The following is a 13,980-nucleotide window of genomic DNA, read 5'->3' as shown; positions in this document are numbered from 1 at the left end:
AGCTGTGTAAGGGAAAACATGCATTCTTTGACTCTCTGGGTCCACTACTTTTCTGTTACTGTACAGAAGAAATATTTGCTAAATTAGCAATACAACCTGTGCAGAACATCGCCTGCCAAATACTGTGTTGATAAGAACTTCTTCAAACTTAAATTGACATCATAGTTAAAGAGAAATATTCCCAAATATCTTTTAGTATTGCAATTATTTTCGCAGCTGTCCTAAACTCAGGAAAATCACATGAAATTATTTTTTAATAAAGAGTCAACTTTCAGTAGAGAAACTGTTGAATTGTATATATGAAACTTAAGCTAAAGGATTATTTTTTATTATTATTATTTTTTTTTTGCGCCAGTCCTGGGCCTTGGACTCAGGGCCTGAGCACTGTCCCTGGCTTCTTCCAGCTCAAGGCTAGCACTCTGCCACTTGAGCCACAGCGCCACTTCTGGCCGTTTTCCGTATATGTGTTGCTGGGGAATCGAACCTAGGGCCTCGTGTATCCGAGGCAGGCACTCTTGCCACTAGGCCATATCCCCAGCCCAAGGATTATTTTTTTGAAAGTAGATATTCTAAAGATACAAGGAAATATTGGCAGCAAATACTGAAGCAAGGAGACAGAATATTTAAATTACTAGTGTTTGAAATGTTATGGAGAAATTACCAGGACCAAAGCCACATAAGAATTATGTAGCTACCAAGTAGCTACGCATTAAAATTATTAATCTAAGTTAATTATTATAAACTACATAATTATAAATATTATTAAAATTATCCATAAGAAAATTTATATTAGGTAGTAAGAATCATATTTTATAAGATATTTATTTTCATCCTGTATACATGTTAAGATGTTTTGAATACTGTAGATACAATTTGGAGCATTTCCTCCTTAGTCCTTAATGTCTGACAAATAAAAAAGGCAACCATCAGTTTTGATTTTTGATTGTAAATCTTGTGGGTGATTATTTCTTAAAGCAAAGGTCTGTGACAACATGGAAAGACATCTCTAACACACATTTTCTTTTGTCCCGTATTCAGATTGCTGGAGGGATAAATTTAATTTCTGGAGCAAATAAAAACTTCAGAAATGTTTGTACTCAGCAGCAAACTAAACCATGCCACATGGATTTTCCGTCAAAAGCCTTTTCTTTATTTTGAATGGCTTAAGAAGTCTGAAATCATATTCCAGTCAGATGAAAGAAATACAGTGAAATTTGATTTAAAACAAAATGAAATATTTTATTTCACTAAACTAGTCAATGACAGTAATTATTATCAATGGAACATAAGATAAAAAGCATTTGCGCAGGATGTTTGAAGAAAGCAGTCTCTACTATTACTTGGGGACTGGTGAATTACTAGCATGGAAAATTAAAAAAAAAATACTGCAGGATAACTTCTGGCTAAAGATAACAGTCATTTATTTCCTGTCCATTCAAGGGCTCAGTTAAAATGCAAGTGTAGGGGGAAAAAACAATTCATCAACCTACTATGAATAAGATAATGATAAATGACCATCTAGATATTAAGAATTTTGTTGTGCTGCTTTTTTTGGCTTTTTTTGTGCCAATACTGGGGCTTGAACTCAGAGCTTGGGTGCTGTCTCTGAACTTTTTCCTTCAAGAGTAGCACTGCAGCACTTGAAACAAAGCTCTACTTCCAGCTTTGTTCCTGGTGAGTTAGAAAACAAAAGCAATACTTGCAAAACTGTTTGTTGTAAATGAACTGAACAACTCTTGGGGGTAAAAGGGAAAGGGGGAGGGGAGGGGAGAATGAGGGAGGAGGTAACAAACAGTAAAAGAATTGTATCCAATGCCTAACATATGAAACTGTAACCTCTCTGTACATCAGTTTGAAAATAAAAATAAAAAAATTCCTTTACCAACCATAGTAAGACAAGTTATCAATGATAACTAAGTATTAACCATTTTTCTACCCTGGGTCACAAGACATATGCCAAGGTGAACATAATACCCTACTTAGGTGACCCAGACTTTGGTCACCAAAGTAATAAATTGCTGGATTTGTCACTCAAGGCCCCCATCAGTAAACAGTTACCAGGATCCACTCGTGTACCCAATGTCTGATTATATGATTCCTCTCTCCCCAGAAATGTGAGACATAATTCTGATAAGAAACAGTGTTTGCATAGTAACAGCAGCAGCATTAGTAGTGCTGTACCCTTCTGTCTGGTTGACTGCCAGTGTTATTTAATGGCATCTTAATAAACTTTTGTTTTTTATTAGTCAAAAAGAAAAAGAAAGAAAGAAAGAAGGAAGGAAGGAAAGAAAGAAAGAAAGAAAGAAAGAAAGAAAGAAAGAAAGAAAGAAAGAAAGAAAGAAAGAAAGAAAGAAAGAAAGAAAGAAAAATGAGTCTCACAGACTTTCCTGCCTAGGCTGGCTTTAAACTGAAATTCTCAGATCTCAGCCTTCTGAGTAGCTACTATTACAGATGTGAACCATTGTCATGTGGCAGTTTTCACCAGTTTTGCAGAGCTGTAAATTGGTGGAAACATAGTCATAAGCATTTTACTGAGCCGCGGGAAATACAGTATGAAGCACAGGTTGGACATGAGACCATTCTGGGTGGAACCAGAGAGAAGTTAAAGTACCAGCAAACAAAAAAGCGACAAAGAGGATGTCGAACTGAATCTATGAGCAGAGGAAAATGCCTTTCCAGCCCTGGAAACATCACTTCTCTGTTGCCTCTCATTCTGACTCACAATGGATAGCAGCAGTTAGTCATCTGAGCCTTTAGGCAGGAGTCTGGGAGCCAGTGTATCCTTCCAGTGGTGTTCTACTATTTAGAGTCACCATAATATTTAGAGTAACCATAATGATACCAACATTAAGGCCAGCATGCTAAAATGAAAATCTCCTCTGTTCACAAGCACTGCACATATAACACAGACAAACTCTTCATATCTTACTCTTTAAGCCCAAACAAAAGGTCACAAAGAGAGATCATACACACATTTCATAGAAACTTATCATGAGGAATGACCTCAGAATTTTTAACACATATCTCATTTTCATATGGTGAAATCTCAAAGAAGGCAATCCGCAGGAACTCAGAGCCATAAGTCCTAGTGAGAAGAACTCTGCAGCCTGACAGAACAACTGGGGGGCCGGGGTGGGAGGGGGAGGTTCTTCAGCTAAAAATGAAAGTGGTCACTGGTTCTTAAATATGCTAGAACACCAAAACTCTGTAGAGAGAGGAAATGTAACCAAAATACTCTAGTTGGCCTCATAGAACAGAGTATGTAAGCACAACCATCAGGTTGCCCCTAGAGTACCAGCTTTTAAAGTACACCCATGCATAAGGTAAGGAAAATATGTTTTTGGTTTCAAAGAATTTAACTGTTCTCAATACATAGAAGATAGAAGTATTTTCAATACATAGAAAATAGAAAGACAGAAGGACATGGAGAGAAGATATTAAAAACACAAACAAAACAGCAATAAGGGACTGACGTCAGGGCAGGCACATTCAACCCCAGTAATGCAGAGAAGGAGGAGGTGGAGGAGGGGGAGAAGAGGGAGGAAGGAGGAGGGGGGGAGGAGGAGGAGGAGGAGGAGGGGGGGGAGGAGGAGGAGGAGGAGGAGGAGGAGGAGGAGGAGGAGGAGGAGGAGGGAGGGGGAGGGGGAGGGGGAGGGGGGGGGAAGGGGTGGGGGAGGGGGAGGGGGAGGGGGGAGGGGGAGGGGGATGGGGAGGAGGGGAGGAGGGGGAGGAGGAGGAGGAGGAGGAGGACTGGAAACTGAAAATAACCTTTGGAAAGTGATTTTTGCCTGCTGTTTACTTTTGTATTTTTGGATAGAAAAGGTTTTGTTTGTTTTTGGTTTTGGCTGTTTTTTTTTTGTTTTTTTTTGAGGAAATTCTGTTTCGTTGTCCATCAAGAAAAATACCAACAAATGTATAAAAATAACTGCTTTTCAAACTCTAAAGACTTCATCAGCAATTTGCTTTCAGGAGTAATTTCAAGGCAACCCTAAACTTATATATCAAAAGAGCATTTAGAAAGAGATTTCTTTTTTGGTTCAAAGAAATAGGTACACCAAAGCAATTGGATAGGCAGGAAGGCCTGTCTTCTGCAAAGCAATCTTATCCTTCTTGAAATGAAAACCTTGAGTACACAAAATGTTAGTGGAAATCAAATCTCATATTAAATTTTATTACTTAGAGATGACTTGCTTTGTCAGGTAAGAGCTGACATTTCCAAATAATTCAAAAATTCATGTTCAGATAGATGATATTTATTCAAACCTCAAACTAAAATTCAGTCTGCAAATCTTGCTCTACATTATGCTAGAGTAAATACTTATATGCATAACACATTGATACTATTTTAGAAAAAGATGCCAAGTTCCTTCCAGCCTGATGTTTTTGGGTTTTTTTTCCTGATTAATAGAAGATGAAGACAACTGTAGAAGACTTTTCTGCTCAGGCTGGCATCCAGTTCTATTCTATTCTCCATATCTCAATCTCCTAAGTAGCTAGGATTACACACAAGATCCACAGCCATCTACTTCATATATTTTAAATTTTAAACAATTTTTCATTTCGCCACAGATAAATATTTGTCCAATTTTTATGTAAATGCAAATCATGAAGCAAAAAAAACGTAGTTTTATTATTTTGTTTCTTTTGTAGACAGTTTTCCCAATAATAACAGAGGTTATTTTTTTTTTTTACTAACTTCAAATAGCAACCTTATTTTCTATTTTTCATAGCCTTTCAGATTTGTTCTGAAAAGGGATTTTTTCTTTAGTGTTGTAACAGCTTTTGAGGTTTATTGCTGCTATTTTGTTGGGTTTTTTTACTTTTGTTATATGTGTATCCTGGTAATTTTTTTTTAAATTTAAGTCCCTTTAAAGATAACTGTTTTGATTATATCATATCTACCATTCAGTCATTTTCTTCTTGACAGTATAATTTGATATTGGCACTTACCACGGTGATGGTCAAGCAATATAATTTAAAGCATATTTTGTTAAGAAAAAGAAGAGAACCTCTTGTGGTTGAATCTGTTTCTCTTTCTCTGTGTTTTACACAGCCAAAGGCCCAATTTTACAGATTTAGGCAAACAAGGTTTCACATCAAGTTAACACTAGGTCACATTTTTCTACCTAGATGTGGCTGACTTCACATTGCTTTCATTAGAAGGAACTTTTTTCCCTTTCTTTTCAACTGACTTCTATAAATGAATGTTGTTTAGCACAAATAGAGTTTGATATTTTCCTAATATCAATAAAAATTAAAACAACACAAATTGTATTAAGGATTTTAGTTCATTTGCTATGTCTAAAATGCTTTCATTTCAATAATTATCCAAATTTAGGAAATGGAAGTAGTTCTGTTATATTGTTAACTTACAAACTAAATTGCATTAGCTATATCATGCACTCTTATATTGCTCAGATATAAGAAATCAAATAGAATTTGTATGAGTATTTTTATACGAAGCAAGCACTCTACCACTAGGCCATATTCCCAGCCCCCTGCATGAGAATTTTTATAATCAGCCAGTATATCAAATTTTTTCTCATTTACCTTAGTATTTACAGATAGAAACATTAAATAGACATTGATACATTAATAGATAATATTTATTATTTCTATCTTAGTTGTTTTAGCTATTTATTATTATTTTGGCTAGCTGTCCAGAATAGGAAAAAATTCTAAATTTTTATTGTTTGTATGTTTAATATTGTTCCTTTTGCTTCAGGTAAATACTCATTATATAAAGAAATTACTTTTCAAAGATATTTCAAAGATAGAGAGATACATATTTAATTTATATATAAATCTATCTATAATTTATAATATATCTACTTACCTACCTACCTATCTGGTTTGTTTGGGGGTTTGTTCTTTTCACTCTCTAGCTCAAGCCAGATTCGAACTCTCTTCTGTAACTCTAGATCTTTCAGGCTCTGCCTCCTGTTACTGGGATTGCAAGCATGCCAGGGTATACAGCTTACTAAGAATTTTTGTAGGGAAGATTATGTTTCTTTTTTAAATACATTTTGTATCTCAGCATCTAGAGATGTATTTGTTTGTGGTTTATCACCGATTATAGGTACTTATTAATATTTTCATCCTGCCAAATTATTAAAGAACCTTTTTAAACAGGCAACCTTTGTCATGGCATATTAGATTTTTAATATATTTTGAGACTTGTTCTTTCAGAGAGAAATTGTTGATTTCTATTATTCAACTAAGTGTGGGTTTTTACATGTGACCTGTCTACTCAATAAACAATGTGCAAGAATCAGATGTCAAGATAAAACATGATTGTGGGTGCATAAATATTGTAACTGATGAGAAGCGGGTTGACAATAACCCATCATAAAACCCCCATGTTTTTCAGAGAACTTGGAGGTGTCATTTTAGAAGGAAATGTACACAGCATCGCAAACACATAATCATATCTTGGAGGTTCTATTTTAAGCCAAGTGTTTACTTGAATTGTAGGTACTTATTCAGGTAGATTTTTTTAACAGTACTTGAAATAAATATTAAAGTTTCTGTCACATTGAATGGGTAACTGACACATGAAATATACAAAATTTCTAACAATCGTGGCTTTGTGTGTGTGTTGAAAGAAAAATTTTAAATGTACAAAGTATCTTACAGCTTTTTGACCTACTGTCTCATTAATAATACATTACTTGGAAGACTTTATAACAATTCTGCATTTCTATGTGTTTACGTGAGAATTATATGCATTTAGTTCATTAAATTGTCTTTATAAATTTTGAAAATTATTTTAAAGTATAAAATTTGTAAGATATTGGCTTAAGTAACTTGTAGAAGTAAAGAACAAAAGGAACCAATAGAGTCTTTAAAATAGTATTTACTGAAGAACAAAACAAACTGATTGATAATGTTACATGTAATTAAACAGTGGCTTGACTGACATAAAAGAGCTTGGCCTAGGAAACAGTCTAATAACTGAAAGTTTCTCTATGCAATTTACGGAGGACAAGGTTCAGATACTTTGATTAAGGGTTATGATTTTTTGTTAAGTTTTTTTTCATCTTCTAGATCATGCCTATGAGCATTTGGATATATGTATATCTATAGTGATAACATATATGTACAAATGTGTAGATGTACACATGTATACCCATTTCTATACATATATGTGCATATACACATATAAATGCATTTGCCTATCCATATATACACATATGTACATTCATGTAAATATCTATCCATATATAGATAGATAGATATATTCTGTAATAAAAATAGAAAATAATGTAATAGAGTTCTCATGCAAATATGTTTCAAGACTACATTTTCTATTTGTCTGTACCTGTAACTAGATAATTTAAATACAATTTTTATACTTAAGTTTGATAGCCATCCTCCTTTTGATTCTCTACATAGATAAAACAGGGGCTCTGCAATGCATAGTAGTATAGTTTTACTTCTTCCTGTACAGTCTCTCTCCTATTTCTTAATCTTTTGGGGGCTTTGCAAGGACTTCAGTATTAAATGGCATAATAGCAATTGTGGTTGTACTTTACATTTTTGATGATGTTTCTTTATGAATTATCAGGCTCACTTTTTCCCCTCCTCAGTCTATAATTGCTAGATTAATCTATTTTTAACTCACATTGATCTTTACATTAGCTCCATATTTTATTCTGGGATGGCTTCTATATCCTCTAACAAGTTTCTCATGGAATAATTTTTTCTCTGCTTTTTTCTCATTGCTGTTGTGATTTTTTCCTGGGATACCACTAGGAACTATATTCAGGGACCATGTAAGCCCTTACTGAAGCATCTTGACGGTAAGTATTTCTAGTTGTCTCTACTTAGAGCCTATAGTGTTCTGAAGTTGTAGGGTGTTTTAAATGCTGTGGCAGAATGTTCCCATACTGTAACACACAACTAAGTCATACCCTAAGCCACCATTGGGTGATTGTGGTACACTCCCCACCAACTGCCACAAAAGGTAGGAAAGTCATCTGATCTTAGGATAAAACTGAAGACTTTGGGTTTATTTACATACAATCCATTCTAGTCTCCTAACTTTTCCTTAGAACTCACTCCCAGTTACTTAGGCACAAAGGACTCATGGGGTTTTCTCTCTATATGTTTCATTTTACCTTAATTGCTTGCTTCCTTGCCTCCATCCCCCCCTCCCGCGGTCCACCCTTCTATCTCTCTCTCCCTTTCTTCCTTTCCTTTTCTTTCTTCCACTCCTTCCTCCCTCCCTTCCTTTCTTTCTAACTCCTTGTTCCCCTTCATTTCTCCTGTCCTTCTTTCTTCTCTCCTTATCTTTGCTTTTCCTTCCTTCCCTTCCTCTCTCCTTTTTTTTTTTTTTTTTTTTTTTTTTTTGGCCAGTCCTGGGCCTTGGACTCAGGGCTTAAGCACTGTCCCTGGCTTCTTCCCGCTCAAGGCTAGCACTCTGCCACTTGAGCCACAGCGCCGCTTCTGGCCGTTTTCTGTATATGTGGTGCTGGGGAATCGAACCTAGGGCCTCGTGTATCCGAGGCAGGCACTCTTGCCACTAGGCTATATCCCCAGCCCCCCTCTCTCCTTTTTATTTTCTTTTTATATCAATAACAAATTATCATGATCATTATATTGGAATTGGTTGTTTTTAATAATATAGATGCGACAATTTTTTGTTCATTTCATTTTATATTTTTTCAGAGACATAAGCATGCATATTTTTTATATTAAGACATGACCAAGGATTCCTCCATCCCAAGATGAGTTGGTTTGCAAATGTCTTACAGTTCTTCAGCTAAATAGCATTCTTATTTTTCTCCATTTGTTCTTTTTTTTCTTTCAAAGTTTTATTATCAAACTGATGTACAGAGAGGTTACAGTTTCATATGTTAAGCATTGGATACATTTCTTTTTATATATATTTATAATCAAACTGAATTACAGAGAGATTACAGTTTCATACATTAGGCATTGGATACATTTCTTGTACTGTTTGTTACCTCGTCCCTCATTCCCCCCTCTTCCCTCCCCCTTTCCCTTCCCCCCCATGAATTGTTCACTTCATTTACACCAAACGGTTTTGCAAGTGTTGCTTTTGTAGTTGTTTGTCTTTTTCTACCCTGTACACCACTGTTTACCAGTATACACGGTTTCCAATATACTCAGATGAGATACAGAGATAGCATAGGTACAACCACAGGAAGGGGATACAAGAAGATCATCAATAATAGAAGCTACAGTTACACATAGCACGTTGAAAATAGTTACAACAGTGACATAACAATCGTTTCTATAACATGGAGTTCATTTCACTCAGAATCATCTTATGTGTTCATAAAGGTATAGCTATTGGGCGCTTCTGATCCTCTGCTGTGACTTGCCTAAACCTGTGCTAATTATTCCCTATAAGGAAGACCATAGAGTCCATGTTTCTTTGGATCTGGCTCGCGTCACTTAATATAATTTTTTCCAAGTCCTTCCATTTCCATATGAATGGGGCAATGTCATTCTTTCTGATAGAGGCATAAAATTCCATTGTGTATATGTACTACATTTTCCTGATCCATTCGTCTACAGAGGGGCATCTAGGTTGGTTCCATATTCTAGCTATGACAAATTGTGCTGCAATGAACATTGTTGTGCTGGTGGCTTCAGTGTGATTTTGTTTGTAGTCTTTTGCATAGATACCCAAAAATGGGGCTGCTGGCTCATAGGGGAGCTCAATATTTAGCCTTCTGAGGAATCTCCATACCACTTGCCAGAGTGGCTGAACCAGTTTACATGGAACAATAGAGTAGGGTTCCCTTTTGGCCACATCCCCTCCAACAATTGTTATTGTTGGTTTTCTTGATATAGGACATTCTTACTTGGGTGAGATGGAATCTCAATGTTGTTTTGATGTGCATTTCTTTTATGGCCAGTGATATAGAGCACTTTTTCATATGTCTCTTGGCCATTCTCATTTCCTCATCAGAGAAGTCTCTTTTTAAGTCTTTAGCCCACTTGATGAGGGGGCTATTGGTTCTTTGAGGATTTGTTTTGGAGGAATGTAATTTTTTCAGTTCTGCATATATTTTAAATATGAGTCCTTTGTCCATTGTAAGGCCGGTAAAGATCTTCTCCCAATCTGTGAGCTTTCTGTTTATCTTGTGAGCTATGTCCTTTGCCCTGCAGAAGCTCTGCAGTTTGATGCAGTCCCATTTGCCCAACCTTTCTTTGATTTGTAGCCTTTCTGGGTCTTTGTTAAGGAAGTTTCTGTGACAAGGAGCATAAGTGTTTCTCCTACTCCTTCCTTTAGTGTTTTCCAGGTGTCTGTTTTGATTTCCAGGTCTTTGATCCATTTGGAATTGATTTTGGTGCAGGGTGATATATAAGGATCTAGTTTTAGTTTGTTGCATGTGTTGAACCAGTTTTGCCAGCACCATTTGTTAAAGAGGCTTTCTTCCAGACTATTTTTTTTAGCTCCTTTATCAAAAATTAAGTAGGAATAGTTCTGTGGCTTCATTTCTGGGTTCAGTTCTGTGGGTTCAGTTCTGTTCCATTGGCCTTCAGGCCTGTTCCGGTGCCAATACCAAGCTGTTTTTATTACTACAGTTTTATAATACAGCTTAAAGTTGGGTATTGTAATTCTTCCAGCAATGTTCTTTCTGCTTAGGATTCTTTTTGTATTCTGGGTCTTTTATTGTTCCATATGAATTTCTGGATTGCTTCCTCTATTTCATTAAAAAATGGTGGTGGGATATTATTGCGTCGAATTTGTAGATAGCCTTTGGCAATATTGCCATTTTGATTATATTAATCCTCCTAATCCAGGAGCATGGGAGGTTTTCCATTTCCTTAGTTCTGTCTTGATTTCATTTTCCATGTTTTTAAAGTTCTCGTCATAGAGGTCTTTTGCTTCTTTAGTTAAGGTTATTCCTAGGTATTTTAAGTTTTTTGAGGCTATTACAAAAGGAATTGCTTTCCTGATTTCAGCCTCGGTCTTTGTGTCATTAGTATATACAAATGTCATTGATTTTTGAGGGCTTATTTTATATCCTGCAACTTTGCTAAAGTTTTGGATCAGCTGTAGTACCTTGGGGATAGAGTCTATGGGTTTCTTTAGGTATAGGACCATGTCATCTGCAAAGAGAGAAATTTTAACTTCATCTTTTCTTATTTATCTTTTCCCTGTATATTTTCTTCTTGCGTAATTGCTCTGGCTAGGAATTCTTGTACTATGTTGAAGAGGAGAGGAGAGAGCGGCATCCCTATATTGCTCCTGATTTTAAAGGGAATGGCTTTAGTTTTTCACCATTTAGAGTTATGCTTGCTTTTGGTTTGTGATAAATTGCCTTGATTATATTCAGGAATGTTCCCTGGAATCCCAGTTTTTGCAGGACTTTTAGCATGAATGGGTGCTGAATTTTAATCTTTTTTTTTCTTTGCTAGTCCTGGACCTTGGACTCAGGGCCTGAGCACTGTTCCTGGCTTTTCTTTGCTCAAGGCTAGCACTCTGCCACTTGAGCCACAGCACCACTTCTGGCTGTTTTCTACATATGTGGTGCTGTGGAATCGAACCCAGGGCTTAATATATATGAGTAAAGCATTCTTGCCACCAGGCCATATTCCCAGCCCCTGGGTGCTGGATTTTATTGAATGCTTTTTCTGCATCCAGGGATATAACAATGTGGTTCTTTACTTTGCTCCGGTTGATGTCGTGGATTACATTAATTGACTTGCATATGTTGAAACAACTTTGCATCCCTGGGATGAATCCAGTTTGATCGTGGTGTATGATTTTTACTTTTTTTGATGACCTTTCGAAGTCGACTGGCCAGAATTTTGTTCAGAATTTTTGCATCTATGTTCATCAGGGAAATCGGTCTATAGTCCTCTTTCCATGATGAGTCCCTGCCTGGTTTGGGGATGAAGGTTATAGTGGCTTCATAGAATGTGTCTGGTAGTGAACATTCTCTTTCAATTTTATTGAAGAGTTTGAGAAATATTGGTGTGAGTTCTGTTTTAAAGGCCTTGTAGAATTCTGCTGTGAATCCATCTGGACCTGGGATTTTCTTGGATGGGAGATCACGTATTGCTGTTTCTATTTAAATGCTGGATATGGGTCTATTTATAAGGTTTAAATCTTCATGGTTGAGTTTGGGGATTTGAATTTCTAGGAAATCATACATTTCTTCCAAGTTCTCAAATTTGTTGGCACAAAGGTTTGCAAAATAGTCCCTTACTGTGTTCTGAATTTTGGTTGTTTCTGTGGTGATATTACCTGTTTCATCTCTTATCTTGTTTATTTGAGTTTGTTGGTGTATGCATTCAGAGATATAAATTTTCCTCTGAGTACTGCCTTTGCTGTGTCCCAAAGGAGCTAGAACTTTGTGCACTCATCTTGGTTGAATTCCATAAACATTTGAATTCCCGTTTTAATTTCTTGAATGACCCACTGGTAGTTCAGCAGTGTGTTGTTTAGTCTTTATGAATTGTAGGATTTTTCTGCAGTGGCTGTTTGAGTTGAGTTCTAATTTTATTCCATTGTGGTCTGAGAGAATGCTGGGAATGGTTTTGATACTTCTGAATTTGTACAGATTTTCTTTGTGCCCTAATATGTGATCTGTTTTGGGGAATGTTCCATGTGCTGCTGAGAAGAATGTATATTCTGTTGTTGCTGGGTGGAATATTCTGTAGATGTTGGTTAAGTCTCGTTGGTCTATGCATTTTTTTAGTTCTCTGGTTTCTTTGTACAGTTTTTGGCATGTTGATCTGTCCAAAGGTGACAGTGGAGTGTTAAAGTCCCCAACTATCAATGTGTTTGGGTCTATGAGTATTTTTACAGATAGTAGTATTTGTTTGATGAAGTTGGGTGCTCCTTTATTTGGTGTGTAGATATTTAGGATGGTTATATTTTCCTGTAGGAGTGATCCCTTTATTAGTATGTAGTAACCTTCTTTGTCTCTTCTTACCTTTTTTAAATTGAAGTCAATTTTGTCTGATACTAGGATGCAACTCCAGCTTGCTTATGGGGGCCATTTGCTTGGTAGATTTGATTCCAGCCTTTCACTTTTAAAAAATGTTTACTTTTGCTGGATAGATATGTCTCTTCGAGGCAGCAGAAAGATGGATCTAGATTTTTTTATCCAACTTATGAGCTTATGTCATTTGATGGGTGAATTAAGTCCACTAACATTGAGAGTTAGGATTGAGAGACAATCATTTGTTCCTTTCATTATCACTATCTTGGTAAAAGCTGAGTCTTCCCATTTCTTGATCTGATATTCTGGTTTACTATTTAGAGTTCATTTCTCTGTCTGTATTGGGATCTTGCTTATTTTCTCTGTGTAGTACATCTATGAGGATTTTCTCTAAAGCTGGTTTGGTGGAGATAGTTTGTTTCAGTTTTTCCTTACTGTGGAAGGCTTTTATTTTACCTTCGGCTATGAATGAGAGTTTAGCTGGGTACAGTATTCTTGGTTGGTACTTATTTTTATTTAGGGTTTGGCATACCTCATTCCAGGCTCTCCTTGCTTTAATGCTTTCTGATGAGATGTCTGGGGTAATTCTGATTGCTTTTCCTTTGTATGTGATTGTTTTCTTCTCCCTGAAAGCTTTAAGGATTCTTTCCTTGGACTCTATTAATCCTGTTTTGATCACAATGTGTCAGTGGGATGTTCTGTTCTGGTCTGGTCGGTTTGGGGTTCTAAATGCTTCTTGTGTCTGTATAGGCCTACCCTTCTGTATATTTGGAAAGTTCTCGGCTAATATTCTGTTAAATAGGTTGCCTATTCCATTAACTTCTTTCTCCAGGTTTTCCTCAATACCTATTTGCCTTAAATTGGGCTTCCTGATTGTGTCTTGGAGCTCCTGGAGTGGTCTGTTATGTCAATTGGATTGGTTTTGTATTCATTTTTGATCATTCTCCATAGATTCTAGCGAATCTTCAGCTCCTGAGATTCGCTCCTCTGTTTCAGCTAGTCGGGACTGTAGGCTAGCTCTTTGATTTCGAATCTCTTTTTCTTCTGA

The 13,980-nt window shown here is 36.3% G+C and overlaps 1 protein-coding gene across 7 annotated transcripts in view; it reads right to left on the bottom strand.

The window, feature by feature from the left end:
- Positions 1–13,980, bottom strand: part of Nrg3 (neuregulin 3) — a 997,626-nt gene that overhangs the window by 190,667 nt on the left and 792,979 nt on the right. The window lies entirely within an intron of this gene.

Source organism: Perognathus longimembris, chromosome 2 (genome assembly GCF_023159225.1).
Source record: "Perognathus longimembris pacificus isolate PPM17 chromosome 2, ASM2315922v1, whole genome shotgun sequence".
In the NCBI taxonomy this organism is placed as follows: Eukaryota; Metazoa; Chordata; class Mammalia; order Rodentia; family Heteromyidae; genus Perognathus; species Perognathus longimembris.
This window is presented reverse-complemented; position numbering and strand designations above follow the sequence as displayed.